Source organism: Bufo gargarizans, chromosome 2 (genome assembly GCF_014858855.1).
Source record: "Bufo gargarizans isolate SCDJY-AF-19 chromosome 2, ASM1485885v1, whole genome shotgun sequence".
NCBI lineage: Eukaryota > Metazoa > Chordata > Amphibia > Anura > Bufonidae > Bufo > Bufo gargarizans.
In genome coordinates, this window is record NC_058081.1 from 688,646,620 (window position 1) to 688,663,029 (window position 16,410).

Here is a 16,410-nt window from a genome sequence, read left to right on the forward strand (position 1 = left end):
TGTTGCACAAGATTCAATGGAAAATAGAGATACAATTTCAAAATTTCACTTTTTTGGCAGATTTTCCATTTTAATATTTTTTTTCCAGTAACAAAGCAAGGGTTAACAGCCAAACAAAACTCATTATTTATGGCCCTGATTCTGTAGTTTACAGAAACACCCCATATGTGGTCGTAAACTACTGTACGGGCACACGGCAGGGCGCAGAAGGAAAGGAATGCCATACGGTTTTTGGAAGGCAGATTTTGCTGGACTGGTTTTTTGACACCATGTCCCATTTGGAGCCCCCCTGATGCCCCCCTAGAGTAGAAACTCCATAAAAGTGACCCCATCTAAGAAACTACACCCCTCAAGGTATTCAAAACTGATTTTACAAACTTTGTTAACCCTTTAGGTGTTGCACAAGATTCAATGGAAAATAGAGATACAATTTCAAAATTTCACTTTTTTGGCAGATTTTCCATTTTAATATTTTTTTTCCTGTAACAAAGCAAGGGTTAACAGCCAAACAAAACTCATTATTTATGGCCCTGATTCTGTAGTTTACAGAAACACCCCATATGTGGTCCTAAACTACTGTACGGGCACACGGCAGGGTGCAGAAGAAAAGGAATGCCATACGGTTTTTGGAAGGCAGATTTTGCTGGACTGGTTTTTTGACACCATGTCCCATTTGAAGCCCCCCTGATGCACCCCTAGAGTAGAAACTCCAAAAAAAGTGACCCCATTTTAGAAAGTACGGAATAGGGTGGCAGTATTGTTGGTACTAGTTTAGGGTACATATGATTTTTGGTTGCTCTATATTACACTTTTTGTGCGGCAAGGTAACAAGAAATAGCTTTTTTGGCATGTTTTTTTTTTTTGTTATTTACAACATTCATCTGACAGGTTAGATCACGTGGTAATTTTATAGAGCAGGTTGTCACGGACGCGGCGATACCTAATATGTATACAATTTTTTTTATTTATGTAAGTTTTATACAATAACTTCATTTTGAAAACCAAAAAATTGTTTAGTGTCTCCATAGTCTAAGAGCCATAGTTTTTTCAGTTTTTGGGTGATTATCTTGAGTAGGGTCTAATTTTTTGCGGGGTGAGATGACAGTTTGATTGGCACTATTTTGGGGTGCATATGACTTTTTGATCGCTTGCTATTACACTTTTTGTGACGTAAGATGGCAAAAAATTGCTTTTTTTACACAGTTTTTTTTTTTTTTTTTTACGGTGGTCACCTGAGGGGTTAGGTCATGTGATATTTATATAGAGCCGGTCGATACGGACGCGGCGATACCTAATATGTATACTTTATTTTTATTTATGTACATTTTACACAATGATTTTATTTTTGAAACCAAAAAAAATCATGTTTTAGTGTTTCCATAGTCTAAGAGCCATAGTTTTTTCAGTTTTTGGGCGATTATCTTGAGTAGGGTCTCATTTTTTGCGGGATGAGATGACGGTTTGATTGGTACTATTTTGGCGTACATGCGACTTTTTTGATCACTTTTATTACCTTTTTTGGGAAGTAAGGTGGGCAAAATTTCAATTTTCTCATAGTTTTTATTTTTTTATTTTTATGGCGTTCACTGTGCGGGGAAAGTAACATGACCATTTTATAGATCAGGTCGTTACGGACGCGGCGATACCTAATATGTGTAGTGTATTTTATTTTTTTAATTTTTATTCAGTGATAAATGTTTTTTTTTTTTATCTTAACTTTTTTCACTTTTTATTTGATTTTTTTGACCCAGACCCACTTGGTTCTTGAAGATCCAGTGGGTCTGATGTCTGTAAAATACAGAACAGAACCTATATTGGTTTCTGCACTGTATTTTACTTACACTGAACAGGTCTATGCTTTCAGCACAGATCTGTTCAGCACCATGGACAGCAGGACGCCTGATCAGGCGTCCTGTTGCCATGGGAACCTTCCCCGTCTGCTCAGTTATGGTCAGAACTTCGCAGACGGGGAAGGGTAAGGACGGGGTTCTGGGGGGGCTGTCTGGGGGCTCTCTCCTTCTCCCATCGGGGGGCTGCAAAGGCACAGCAGCCCCCCGATCGGAGAGGGAGGGAGCTCCCTCTTACTGTTAACCTTTTCCATACAGCGGTCCGTACGGACCGCTGTATGGAAAGGGTTAAACGGCTGACATCGCATCAACGATGTCAGCCGTTTATACCAGGGTGCCAGCAATGTGCTGGCACCCTGGTATACCCACTGTACACCAACGATTATGCAATGGGAGGCGGGCGGGGGATCGCGATCCCGCCTGCCGCACCGCCCGCCTCCCGCAACGCCCCCACTGCATGCGACACCCCCCCTGCACCACCCGCCGCCATCAAATCGTGCAGGGGTGCAGGGGGGGGTTAACAATATTGATTTCGGGCACTCTGAAGTTTCTGATCCCCGCGGTCAGGGACCGCGGGGATCAGAAACGGCAAAAAGCGCAGCAAACCGCAGGTCTGAATTGACCTGCGGTTTTCTGCGATCGCCGATACGGGGGGGTCAAATGACCCCCCCCTGCGTTGTTACGGGATGCCGGCTGAATGATTTCAGCCGAAATCCCGTTCCGATTAACCCCAGCGGCGCCGGAATTAAGATTTTAAGTTAGGACGTACCGGTACGCCCTTGGTCCTTAAGGACTCGGGAAATAGGGCGTACCGGTACGCCCTATGTCCTTAAGGGGTTAAGCAAAGACATGATGATACCCACCCTCTGATCTTCATTACCTGAAGAAAATGGGCACAATCTAAAGTACAACTTACATGACTCTTTGAAGCGGAAAAAATCATCAGTCCCTCTGCAAATTTCTCAGGAAGAGCGACTTTAGGCTCCCCAACAATTTGACCTGTACCTGCTGCCAGCACCCTCTGACACTGTGTGACCGAACTATGCAGATCCGCAACCTCTAGGGATAAACCCTGCATGCGGTCAACCAGTGCATCAAGTGACGCCATCACAAAAGCGCTGAGCAATGGACGTCACAGTAAGGCGGATTATAATGTCACGGCAGACGTACACTTTGTACAAAAGATAACACAACACAGGCTCTGGACGAGAGACAGGGGAAGGGTCACCTCCTAGATAATCCCTGACCTGTTTCCCTGCACTGCTCAGCCCACAGCAGACCTTGAAGGTAGGTGTGCTAGCGTCCTCCAGCCTGGGCTGACAAAACCCTGAACTCCCTAAGATGGTGAAGTGGGGAGATAGGAGCAGTCTGCTCGCACAGAACCTGGAATAGAAGACACAAACAACCGAACTAGAAATGACACTTATCTCTGAGAACAGGAATTGACAGCCAACCTTCCCTCCAAGCTTCCCAGACCAGAATGAACAGTATAATCCGCTCAGGGCACTGGGCAGTGTGCTATTTAAACTAATGACCCCACCCAGTCCACCTGATGAGAGGCGGATCCAGCACGGCTCCAAAGCAACCACTAAACTTGTGCTGCAATCCTGGCCGACCTCCGTACAACGTCAGAGTTGGGCATGACAGCTGAATCCTCTACTATCAGTGGCAAGCAAACCCAGCTGTATGGCCTCCTCCTCAGAGGGGATTGAGACAGCCTGAGACCCCTGCGCACTGATTGAGACAGACCCACTGTCATTGGGATAATGTCACGGCCATGGTCATGGTTGTGACTCCTGTGTCCGCAGGCTGTTGCCTGCGGTTTGATTGTTGTTGTTCAGCCACAGGTGAGGGCCGCTAGTTTGTTGCCTCACTTGTGGTTGCCGCTGGCAAGATGTGATTGTACTTGGCAGTACAGCAGCCGGAGAGGTTGCTTACTGTCAAGTGCATGCGGTTACACCTGTTGGTGTGTGTGTATGTATGCACTCTGTATGTCTGGTGTGCACTCTGTTTTATGTTTGGTGTGCACTGTGACATTTTCCCTTCACTGTAGCTGCCCGTGGCAACGTTTGGTTTGAGGTACATGTGGTGGCAGTGTCTCGGCCTTTTGGCCGGCTCCCAGGACACATTTTCCACACATGTCGTTGTCATCGGTAACAGCTGCAGTAAGTATTTGTGTGTATTTCCCTTTATGTGGTCTCACTACACTTCCTGGTGTTGGAAGGGTTAATTCCCTTCTGTGAGTGTAAACACTGGGTGTGTCTGTGACTACTTGGGCCTATAAAGCCTCAGTGTATTTCACTTGTCTGAGGGGTACTTCAGCCATGGTTAGCTGGAGCAGCCTCCCTTGTATTCCATCTGCCAGTGGGGGCCACCCTTGTGGTCATAAGTTTATGTTGATGTTCACTTGATGTTTTCTTTTGTTATTTGGTGCAGCTATGGATCTGGGTTCCTGTGTGTGGATGTCTGTGTGTGCTGAGTTCATTTTGTATTGTGTGGACGTCAGCTTGCCAGCACAGGGATCCAGTCAGCAAGGCTGTGGCAGGTGGCTGGAACTAGTGCAGTTCACCTGTCATATCCATAGGACTATTTGTGTTCCCCTTTTCCCTGCAGCTTGGCCAGTGAGACTCCTGTTTCTCCGTGTCCAGAAGGAACAGGTCGTCTTACCCTACTCCTAGTTCAGGGATCGGCGGAGGGTGAGTAGGGATCTAAGGTTCCTGAGCATGGGCCCTCCTACCTTCAAGGTCGGCTCATGCAGCTAGGAGTTAGGGTCGGATTAGGGATGCATTAGGAGGTGACCTGCTCCCTAATTCTCTCGTCCTGGCCGAGCAGCCGTTAACATCTTTGATCATCGCACGGCTGAGGGTTTTCCCCATCCTCAGCTGTGACAGTATGACCACAAAGTCTCCTCACGTGGTTCCCTCGAAAGAGGGTAAAGCATGTACCGCCATCTGCGGATGGGGTGCATGCGTGTTCTCCGGAGGGAGAGCGTTGTGGGGGTTTCGCCGCTGAAGTCGCGGTTAGTGGCATTCCCCGCCATCCCTTCACCGTTGTCTGTTATGGTGTCCCCTTATTTTTTTTCTGCACGTGTGTTTTCTGGTGTGCGGTGGCACACCTTCGAAAGAGGGTGCAACATGCAGTGCCATCCTCTTTTGACCTGCATGCGCGTTCTCCGGAGGGAGAGCGTTCCGGGGATCACCGTTAACGGCGCGGTTGGTGGCTTATTCCCCGCCACCTTACCTTCCGTGTCCGTGTTGGTGATCCCTCGTCCCTCTCCATGTTCCTATCTCTGGTCGTCTGCTGGCAGCATTCCATTAGTGGTCCGGCTGTGTGCTGGTTAGGAGTGTCTGCTGGCAGCGACTGGAGTGGGGACGTGAGTGGAGAGTGGACGCAGTGTCAGTGTGGTCTCCTCGGGCTGTTTCTTTGCTGGTCTCTGGTTCCTGTGTGTTGTTCCAGAGGCTGGCAGTCGGATCCTGGTTCCTGTGTGTTGTTCCAGGGTCCGGCAGCATTCCTGGGGAGACTCGCAGGTACTGACACTGATTCCCTTTCTCCTATCCCCTTGTGTGAGTCCCTCACTAGTTTTCTTTTTTTTGGTGGGGGGGGGCTTTGAGGGGTGGGAGTGTCACGGCCATGGTCATGGTCGTGACTCCTGTATCCGCATGCTGTTGCCTGCGGTTTGGTTGTTGTTGTTCAGCCACAAGTGAGGGCCGCTAGTTTGTTGCCTCACTTGTGGTTGCCGCTGGCAACATGTGATTGTACTTGGCAGTATAGCAGCCGGAGCTGGTGCTAGGTTGCTTACTGTCAAGTGCATGCGGTTACACCTGTTGGTGTGTGTGTGTGTGTGTGTGTATGTATGCACTCTGTATGTCTGGTGTGCACTCTGTTTTATGTTTGGTGTGCACTGTGACATTTTCCCTTCACTGTAGCTGCCCGTGGCAACGTTTGGTTTGAGGTACATGTGGTGGCAGTGTCTCAGCCGGCTCCCAGGACACTTTTGCCACACATGTCATTGTCATTGGTAACAGCTGCAGTGAGTATTTGTGTGTATTTCCCTTTATGTGGTATCACTACAATTCCTGGTGTTGGAAGGGTTAATTCCCTTCTGTGTGTGTGAACACTGGGTGTGTCTGTGTGGGTGTGACTACTTGGGCCTATAAAGCCTCAGTGTATTTCACTTGTCTGAGGGGTACTTCAGCCATGGTTAGATGGAGCAGCCTCTTGTGCATTCCATCTGCCAGTGGGGGCCACCCTTGTGGTCATAAGTTTATGTTGATGTTCACTTGATGTTTTCTTTTGTTATTTGGTGCAGCTATGGATCTGGGTTCCTGTGTGTGGATGTCTGTGTGTGCTGAGTTCATTTTGTATTGTGTGGACGTCAGCTTGCCAGCACAGGGATCCAGTCAGCAAGGCTGTGGCAGGTGGCTGGAACTAGTGCAGTTCACCTGTCATATCCATAGGACTGTTTGTGTTCCTCTTTTCCCTGCAGCTTGACTAGTGAGACTCCTGTTCCTCCGTGTCCAGAAGGAACAGAGCGTCTTACCCTACTCCTAGTTCAGGGATCGGCGGAGGGTGAGTAGGGATCCGAGGTTCCTGAGCATGGGAGCTCCTACCTTCAAGGTCGGCTCATGCAGCTAGGAGTTAGGGTCAGATTAGAGATGCGTTAGGAGGTGACCTGCTCCCTAATTCTCTCGTCCTGGCCGAGCAGCTGTTAACATCTTTGATCATTGCACGGCCGAGGGTTTTCCCCATCCTCAGCCGTGACAGGTAAATATGACAGGAAAGAGTAGTCTCCTCTCTCTCTAAGATGCCTGTCTATACGAACAGCTAGAGACATGGCAGACTCTAACGATGCTAGTCTCTCATGAAAAGCAAATGCATCTTTCAATCTTTCCGAAAGACCATGGCAAAATTGACTTCGGAGTGCAGCATCATTCCAACTAGTATCAGATGCCCATGTCCGTGCCCCCATTGGCAGCGAAAAGGCCCAATACTGAGCATTATCCCTAAGCAGCAAGATGAAGATCCCCACCCTCTGCTCCTCATCACCAGAGGAATGGGGAAGTAGGAGAGAATGGAGTTTTGCAAGCCTCTCTAAAGCAAACAAAATTCTCACTACCCCCAGAGAACGTATCCAGAAGTGAGATCTTAGGCTTGGAACAAACTCCATGAACGCCAGCAGAACAGGTCACCTGAAACTGAGACACAGTTTTACGGAGATCTGCTAACTCCAGTGAAAGACCTTGCATGCGGTCAATCAAGGCTGAAACCGGATCCATGCTACAGACGGTTTAGGCGGTTTATAATGTCACAGGTGAAGTTGCAGATAGCTGGAACATATAAATAAATGACAGACTGGCTTCATCCCAAACTAAGGAGCCCTAAAAACCCTAAGAGCTCTCCCTGACTGCTATGCACATGCAAGGGTCTAAGTGGTAGACGATTGTAAGCCCATGTACCTAAGACTGTGTGACACCTGAAAACCCTATAATAGTAAGGGGACACGACCACTGGCTCCCTGCACTTAATACGAACGGAGTCAGGGTTACCTAGAATCAAGCCAGCAAGGAAACACAATAAAGGGAAAGACTTATCTGAGCAGACAGCAGCAGCAGCCTCTAGCAGTGAACACTTCATCCAGGAAGTAGTATAAACCGCAAGGTGAGGCAGTATGGGAGGGAATATAAAGAAAGACGATTAATCTAAATAAGTGACACCTGTCAGAAGGAAAGGAGATGACAAAGTGAAACCATAACAAAGAAAGTCATACAAGAGGTAGAGAAGAATGTCATACCTTCTCACAGAACTGGCAGTGACAATTCCGTTGAGAAGGACTTCATCACAAAAGCAGACAGAAACTGGTTCAGATCAAAAGCAGAATTTGAATGGGCATCCACAGAATTTCACATAATTTCCTTCTCAAATACTTCTATTCGGTCCACATAGCGGAAGCAGGTCTAGCGAATTGAAAAGTAAGTGAGTAAAGAAAAAAATTAAGAGTATAGATGCTTTTGGTGCATTTTTTTTCATTATTGCATTGTAGTACCCCAGACCTGGAGGTATGTGCAATTGTTTAATGTTTTATATGCAATGCTACAGTATGTAATGTTATGTGATGTCTATGATGTTTATTTCTAGCAGGGAAGATAATAGTTTGCAATGGTTGACAGGAACAGGGGTAACTACCATGTTACTCCCCTCTTAGTAGGAGTGGACTGGTTCTTCTTCTTGCTAGGAGGAGGGAGTTCCAGTCTAAGGAGAGAGGAGTTCCTGTTCTGATAGTGGGGTTATGAGCAAGCATATTCAGAGCTCCCACTCCTAGGAACCATATCTTATTCCCCAGATAGGGAAATACAGGAACAAGGTAATATTCTCCATTGAGAACAACTTAATCCTGTCTCAACAAACCTCTTGAGAGGCAAAATTGCAGAGTGATCAGCTTTTCAGTCATTGCTGCAAGGTAAGGGACAACAGCTTAGACACCATCACCTACCTAAACCATCGCTAGGCCAGACTAATATTAAGCCAGTACTACAGTGGACACCTAAATCTGCAAAGGCTCGCTAGTGCCAATCTATTTCCATCTAACCTGCCACCAAACCTTCTTAATCGGTGCCAGAGAAACTGCACTTTGTATTTATTACTGCTGGATGTGCCACGTGTTATATTTTGCGCTCAGTAAAGACAGGCTGTTGTATATTTACTTCTGGCCTGATTCTTCAAACTACATTTTGACTGTACCGAACCCCAGAGTGTGACACCCTAAAAAAAGTACACTGTGACACAATATCTCATCAGGACCACTACCACTCATATCTTCTGCACCTGCTCTTCATGGGCTAGTTGCAGCATTTTACTCATTTTGGGTTTAAAAACTGATATATTTTAGTTGGTCTTTATTATAGATTTCCAAACGTTTTTGCTAACTAGCAGTCTCTCTCTATTACAGTGAATCCATCAGGGAGATGCTCTGTTGCCTCATACCGTAGTTTTTACCTATAAACTCCTGACAACACATAAAAACTTATACCCCTTTCACACGAGTGAGTTTTCCATACGGGTGCAATGCGTCATGTGAACGCATAGCACCTGCACTGACCCATTTATTTCAATGGATCTGTATACATGAGCGTTTTGTTTTTTCACACATCAGTTCTGTGATTTTTCAACATGAAAATCACAGCATTTTCTATATTTTGTGTTTTTCATGCAGCCCTGGCCCCATAGAAATGAATGAGGATTCAGTGAAAAACACATTGCATCCAGAAGCAAGTGCGGATGCAACGCGTTTTTCACTGATGGTTGCTAAGAGATGTTGTTTGTAAACCTTGTTGTTGTTTGTATTCAGAATGCTATTATTTTCCCTTATAACCATGTTATAAGGGAAAATAATAAAATGATTGGGTCTCCATCCCGATCGTCTCCTAGCAACCGTGCGTGAAAATCGCACTGCATCCGCACTTGCTTGTGGATGCTTGCGATTTTCACGTAGCCCACTTCACTTCTATGGGATCTGCGTTGCATGGAAATCGCACAATACACGCAGAAGTGATGCATGAAAATCAACGCTCATGTGCACAGCCCCATAGAAATGAATGGGTCTGGATTCAGTGTGGGTGCAATGCGTTAACCTCACGCATTGCACCCGCGTGGAATACTCACCCGTGTGAAAGGGGCCTAAGGCTTTAGTGACCTCTGAGTTCATAAAGGGGGGCCTTTTGTTCTGGATCCTCATCATTAACCAAAGAGGAGAGTAGACAAAAAGAGTCTCTCACTCTGGAGGACACAACATTACTATGATAGGCCTTTGATTTCAGTAAGAACTGTGCAATGTTTCATTTCCCTTATGGAGGTGTGCAATGGAATTACAAGAAAATCTCACAGATTACATTATATATCATGACGTCTTTGTCTCGTTTTTTTTTTTTTTTTTTTAATCTATGCAAAGGATTATGCTGCACTGAAATATTTTGCACCGAATGTCATTCATGTGGGAAAAGGTTATTGCTGCAAAAAACACAGCTATCGTGGTTTTCATAAATGAAATCAGTGTGTGTAGTAGACCGGGGGTACTACAATTGGTTAATAATATAATGCTTTGTAATGTTTATGTTATGTCACAATACACCTTGTACATAGGCGGGTGGAGTGCAGTTGGCAGTGTTTGGCAACAGGAATGAAATTTACCATCCCATTCATCACCTCTTGGTTGGGGTGGGCTGGTATGACTTTCTGCCAAGGAAGGGGCAAAGCTACGGTAGTTAGAATGAATTAGAAGGAAGAGAGTGAAGAGTGAAGGAGTATGGAATACAGCTCCCATTCTTCAGGCCATGAGCATCACAGAGTTGGCTTATCCAGGAGGACAACTACTCCTGAGAATTTGCAGAGTCCCACAGAAATCTTGGAGATCATTGAATATTATTGACAGCAGAGTGATCAAGCAATCGAGGTGAAGGGAGGCACGTTAAGACACCACCATCCAGTTTAGGACAGGCATAGCTCGAAGCCAGCATAATACAGTGGACACCTACAGCCAAAGGTGTCAGAGTACCTCTGTGTTGAGGGGAATAAGGAAACAGAGACATTGTTAGCTAGCAAATTTTTGAGTGTCATCTCTGCCACATTCCAGCCACCATACCACATTTTCTGGGAAAAGAAATAGCACTTTGTACGAATTGGTGGTGGATGTCTTTGCACTTTGTGAAGAAAATTGTTCTATATTCTATAATCTCTGCCTGGTTCCTTCACATTTATTAAGAGCACCAAACCCCAGGGAGCAATGGCCTGAGGTAGGACACCATGACACAACACTGCAGAAGGGCCCATCCTCTCCACTGGCTCCTCCAGGGCTCGTTGCACATGGATATATAGAATGGTATGACTGTATAAAAGCAGCCAAGAAGTCACATGGTCGGAAGACAGGGCACAGTTGGAACGCATATCCGAGCTTCTGGTCATTTGACCGGGGGTCATGGACGATCACGTTACCCTCCCTTTAGGTTTTCACTTACCATCCTGCATATTATGGCTCTCCCTAATATTCGTAGTCTTCTCCATTCTCTAAGTTGGATTTTTTTTAGGTTATGCAGTATGTATATTGCTATATATTCTTAGATAGAAAGCACATTTCCGGTTCCGGAGTCATGTGACCGGAAGTGCATGCTCTATTATGTGGCACTATATCCCTTCTATTGTTTACGGTATATACATACCCCTGTAAATGTTTGACAGTTATTCCTATGTTCTGCTCCTGACGAAGGGGTGATTAATACCACGAAACATGTTGAGCTTATCCATAATAAAGAACTTCCTTGCTTTATATTAAGAGTCCACCGCAGTACACCATTCTACCATTCTCGGCGGGGGAGGGTTTGGCGTCAAGTGTCTTGAGCTTATCTTGTGCCTCCCTCCCTTGTGAAGTGAGTACCACACAAAGTGTGCATAAGCCCTAATGTGGTCTAAACATATGAATATACTTGCCAATAACTTTTAAGGGATTTTATTTCTGATCTGGTTTAATTTACAATTTTCCAAATTTAATACGTTGTGTACTCATTCCTTGGAATCATTCGGTTATTGGGTATATATTAACTCATAGTGGGTTTATCTACAATTGTTAAATCTGCACAACTTGGGATCCTAGGGTCCTCATCTTGACACTATAGAGTTGGGTTCTAGATTGATCCAGCCTACAATGTCTTGCTTTTCTGACTTTGTCTTGGCGCTCCACCACCTCCTCTTTTTTCTTTTCTCATTTGTACTTACTACAGTCTGCTAATCAGACGTTGTCTGGTGTGAGCAGCCTTACCACTCCATTCTCTGAATTTCTAATTTTGCCCTTTCCTCAGGCATCCTTTGGCGCCCCTCCCTGCCCCACCATTCCTCACCCATTCCCATTTCCTGTTCTCGCCTTCCAATTGTCCTTCATCCTCCCTTATCCCTTAGTCCCTTTCCCTTTTTTTCACGCTCCCTTTTGTTTCTTTTTTTCTTGTAAAAGCAGCCAGGCCAGTGCAGTGGTGAGCAATCCGTAGCTTCTTATCTGTTTTGAAACATTATTGCCTAGCCTGCCCTGGAATGATGAGATTATTGATTCAATACAGCTGGACAGCCATTAGCTAGAGACCACTGAATTACAGCAATCTATCTTACCAATAATTGTGTCTCCTCCACATAAAAGGACAGCTCCCGGTATCAACAAACACAGACACTGAAGAACTGTAGGAACAATGGAAGAAAGGTTAGAAAAGAAACCCTACAGTCTCATCTTACTCACTTCTATCTCCTTCCTCTTCTTCTCTTTATAAGGTCATCAAGGCATAAAAGTGAGGGGAGTAATGTAAGACTGCAGGATCAGATTACACAAGGCTTGCTTGTAGTCTGCAACCACGGAGATGACTTCTTACAATGTTGCTACATTTTATATTTTAAATTAATACTTTGATTATTTGTAAAAGTAAACAAGCCCTGTAAGACCACAATATAATGTAAATTGTTGTTGTACCTGGCACCAGCCTCAGTAAAGCCATCTTGTAGCAAATCCTCAAGTCTGGAAAATAAATGATGCGTACACTTAGTGACAAACAGCGATCATCCTTTACTTACCTTATAAACCATATGCCTATGGATGTTCTTGCCATATAATTCTCCACTGATAACATTCTAAATGACTTTACCTCACATTAATATATAAAGGGCAGTTAAGGATTATAAAAAAGGGTGTTATTGTCCAAAAACCTTATCCTTGGCCTACATCTGGTATTGCAGCTTAGCTCAATACGTCCTATTTACAAGAGGGGGTCTTTTTTATTCCTAATCTTATAGAACCCTTTAAAATAAGGAAGACAAGTTACAGATCACTTATACCTGTGCACAACTTCATTGCTCCTGAGACAAAACTAAACCAGTCCCAAATTAAAAAAAAAAATAACTAACTCACCAATAAGACCTCAGTAGTCAGTAAAGTCTCTGAAAACCGTCTAAGAATAACAATGGGATTCTCTATGTGTCCTGAAGATGTTATTTATAGACAAGCTCATCCCAGTGATACAATAGACCACACAGAGGTATTGAGCAATAATTACGTTTGTTTGTGAAAGATCTCGTACAAATTCCTTATGGTCCTGTGCCATGAAGTATACTGGGCTTCTTTGTACTTCTTTGGCTCACTCTGGACCCGTGTCCTGTTGTTGTATTAGCTGGCACATAGGTGATCACGGATGTGCTTCTGTGACCTTGACCTTGACAGTTTGGAAAAATCCTACGGATAGCCCATCAATATCAAAATCTTTGAGAATCCTTTTAAAGATGATGTCACACATAGTTTTTGGGGTTTCTTTAAGAAGTTTTATCATGTTTTATTTCTTTTTGTTGGAGATTTTTTAGCCACCAATTGCCAGTTCCAGATGTTACATAAAAGTCTATACAAAATAGTAACTGCAGGACGGTGAGGAATTTTACTGGCATTTTATACCCTTGAGTTACTTTGGGCTTCATTTATCAAAACTGTCTAAAAGGGAAACTGTCTTAGTTGCACATAAACACCAATCACAGCTCAACTTTTATTTTTTCAGAACACTTTAAGACATGAAAAGTGAGCTCTAATTGGTTTCTATGGGCAACTAAGTCAACATGATTTTTTTCCCCGTCATAAATAACAGAACAAAACGGAAACATTATTTGTGCCCATAGAAATGTATAAGGACGGAGCAAAACAGAATGCCATTCCGTCCTTATATTCTATTATAAGATATACAGTACAGCACAACGGAATTGTGAAACCCATCCTAAGGCTACTTTCATGTATCAGCAAACATGCTTCAGTCATGATAATACAACCATCTACATCCGTTATTAACAAATCGGGTTGTATTATATTCAAAATAGCCATGACAGATCCGACACTAAAACCATTGTAAGTCAATTGGTAGCGGAGCAGTTTTCTTTTGTGTTCGAGAAAATGGATCCGCACCATTGACTTGCATGGTGTTTCATGCTGGATCCATCTTGTTCCACATCCCATGACACACACAAAACGCTGCTTGGGAACGCAACAAAATGGAACGGAATGCATTCTGGTGCATTCCATTCAGTTTTGTCCCCATTGAAAATGAATGGGGACAAAACTGAAGTGTTATCCTCCAGTATTGAGATCTAGAGATAGCCTTGCGGTTTGCCCGGCGGTCGTTTCACGGCGAACTTTGCATTTAAGACATTAAGACATTTCAGCACATGGACATACCCCCTACCTTATAAATAAACCTGATCTGGCCGCCATTTTACATTCAGTGTTTTGCCAGTGTAGGGAGAGGTTGCTGTGTGGAGCAGGGACAGGCTGTTAGGGACACCAAATGCTAGCTAATAGGGCCACAAAAGTCATTTTAAGGACTGGTATAGGTGTGTTATCGATAGGTGTGACATACTGAGGGGTGCAGTATACTTATAATATACTTTTATAATGAATAAAAAACGCATAGATCTATATAGTGATCACCTGGAATTCAGGGGCCTAGGGGCTTACTAGGGACATTTTTATATAGGGTAAGGTTCTGGACAGGGTCGCTCTTATCAGGGTGGGTGGTCTGTGGTTAGGCTATCAGGGCCAGAATAGCACCCCCCTGTCGGGCAATATCAGGGACAGTTCTTTGCCCACCCTGGCCTTCAATACCACATCATCATCTAGCCCAGGGACAGATGACTTTTGCTTTCCCTTCTGGATTCATGGATGTGCACTGGAACCCCCCAGATTCTGGTAGGACATATGGTTTCTGCTTTGGTGCCGCCAAGCACCTGATTTAGTGCCGCCGAGCACTTGTTATTGCCTACCACATCTATGCTTTTTGCTTAAAGGGGTTCTGCACTTTGTTTTAACTGATGATCTACAGTATCCTCTGGATAGATCATCAGCATCTGATCAGCTGTTTGAGAAGGCAGCGGCGCTTCAGCAGCGCCACGGCCTTCTCGCTGTTTACCGCTAGCCCAGTGATGTCACGACTAGTATCAACTAGCATGGGCGGGGCTAAGCTCTGTTCACTTGAATGGAGCTTAGCCCCGCCCCTGCTAGTTGATACTAGTCGTGACATCACTGGGCCAGCGGTAAATAGTGAGAAGGCCGCGCCGCTGCTGGAGCGCCGCTGCCTTCTCAAACAGCTGATCGGCAGGGGTCCTGGCGGCCGTTTCGCAGCGAACTTTGCTAGTTCGCGATTCACCAAACATGCAAACATAGATATAAACATAGAATGTGTCGGCAGATAAGAACCATTTGGTCCATCTAGTCTGCCCAATATACTGAATAGTAAGAATAGCCCCTGGCCCTATCTTATATGAAGGATGGCCTTATGCCTATCCCATGCATGCTTAAACTCCTTCACTGTATTTGCAGCTACCACTTCTGCAGGAAGGCTATTCCATGCATTCACTACTCTCTCAGTAAAGGAATACCTCCTGATATTACTTTTAAACCTTTGCCCCTCTAATTTAAAACTATGTCCTCTTGTAGCAGTTTTTCTTCTTTTAAATATTCTCTCCTCTTTTACCTTGTGGATTCCTTTTATGTATTTGAAAGTTTCTATCATATCCCCTCTGTCTCGTCTTTCTTCCAAGCTATACATGTTAAGGTCCTTTAATCTTTCCTGGTAAGTTTTATCCTGCAATCCATGTACCAGTTTAGTAGCTCTTCTCTGTACTCTCTCCAAAGTATCAATATCCTTCTGGAGATATGGTCTCCAGTACTGCGCACAATACTCCAAATGAGGTCTCACTAGTGCTCTGTAGAGCGGCATGAGCACCTCCCTCTTTCTACTGGTAATTCCTCTCCCTATACACCCAAGCATTCTGCTAGCATTTCCTGCTGCTCTGTGACATTGTCTGCCTACCTTTAAGTCTTCTGAAATAATGATCCCTAAATCCCTTTCCTCAGATACCGAGGTTAGGACTGTATCACTGATTTTATATTCTGCTCTTGGGTTTTTGCGTCCCAGGTGCATTATCTTGCACTTATCAACATTAAATTTTAATTGCCAGATTTTTTACCATTCCTCTAGTTTTCTTAAATCCTTTTCCATTTGGTGTATCCCTCCAGGAATATCAACCTTGTTACAAATCTTTGTGTCATCAGCAAACAGACACACCTTACCATCGAGGCGTTCTGAAATTTCGCTGATAAAGATATTAAACAATATGGGTCCCAGTACAGATCCCTGAGGTACCCCACTGGTAACAAGACCATGGTCTGAATATACTCCATTGACTACAACCCTCTGTTGCCTGTCCCTCAGCCACTGCCTAATCCATTCAACAATATGGGAGTCCAAGCCCAAAGACTGCAATTTATTGATAAGCCTTCTATGTGGGACAGTATCAAAAGCCTTACTAAAGTCTAGATAAGCGATGTCTACTGCACCTCCTCCATCTATTATTTTAGTCACCCAATCAAAAAAATCAATAAGATTAGTTTGACATGATCTCCCTTAAGTAAACCCATGCTGTTTTTCTTCTTTCAATCAATGGGATTTTAGATGTTCCACAATCCTCTTCTTAAGTATGGTTTCCATTAATTTCCCTATTATTG

The 16,410-nt window shown here is 44.4% G+C and overlaps 1 long non-coding RNA gene across 1 annotated transcript; it reads right to left on the reverse strand.

Moving 5' to 3' along the window:
- Positions 1 to 11,873: 11,873 nt before the first annotated feature.
- On the reverse strand, positions 11,874 to 12,828 carry LOC122926994. The gene is made up of 3 exons (XR_006387745.1): positions 12,781 to 12,828; positions 12,346 to 12,390; positions 11,874 to 12,059 (listed from the first exon to the last, which is right to left on the reverse strand). It is a non-coding gene; the product is annotated as an uncharacterized LOC122926994 (long non-coding RNA).
- Between the last annotated feature and the right edge of the window lie 3,582 nt (positions 12,829 to 16,410).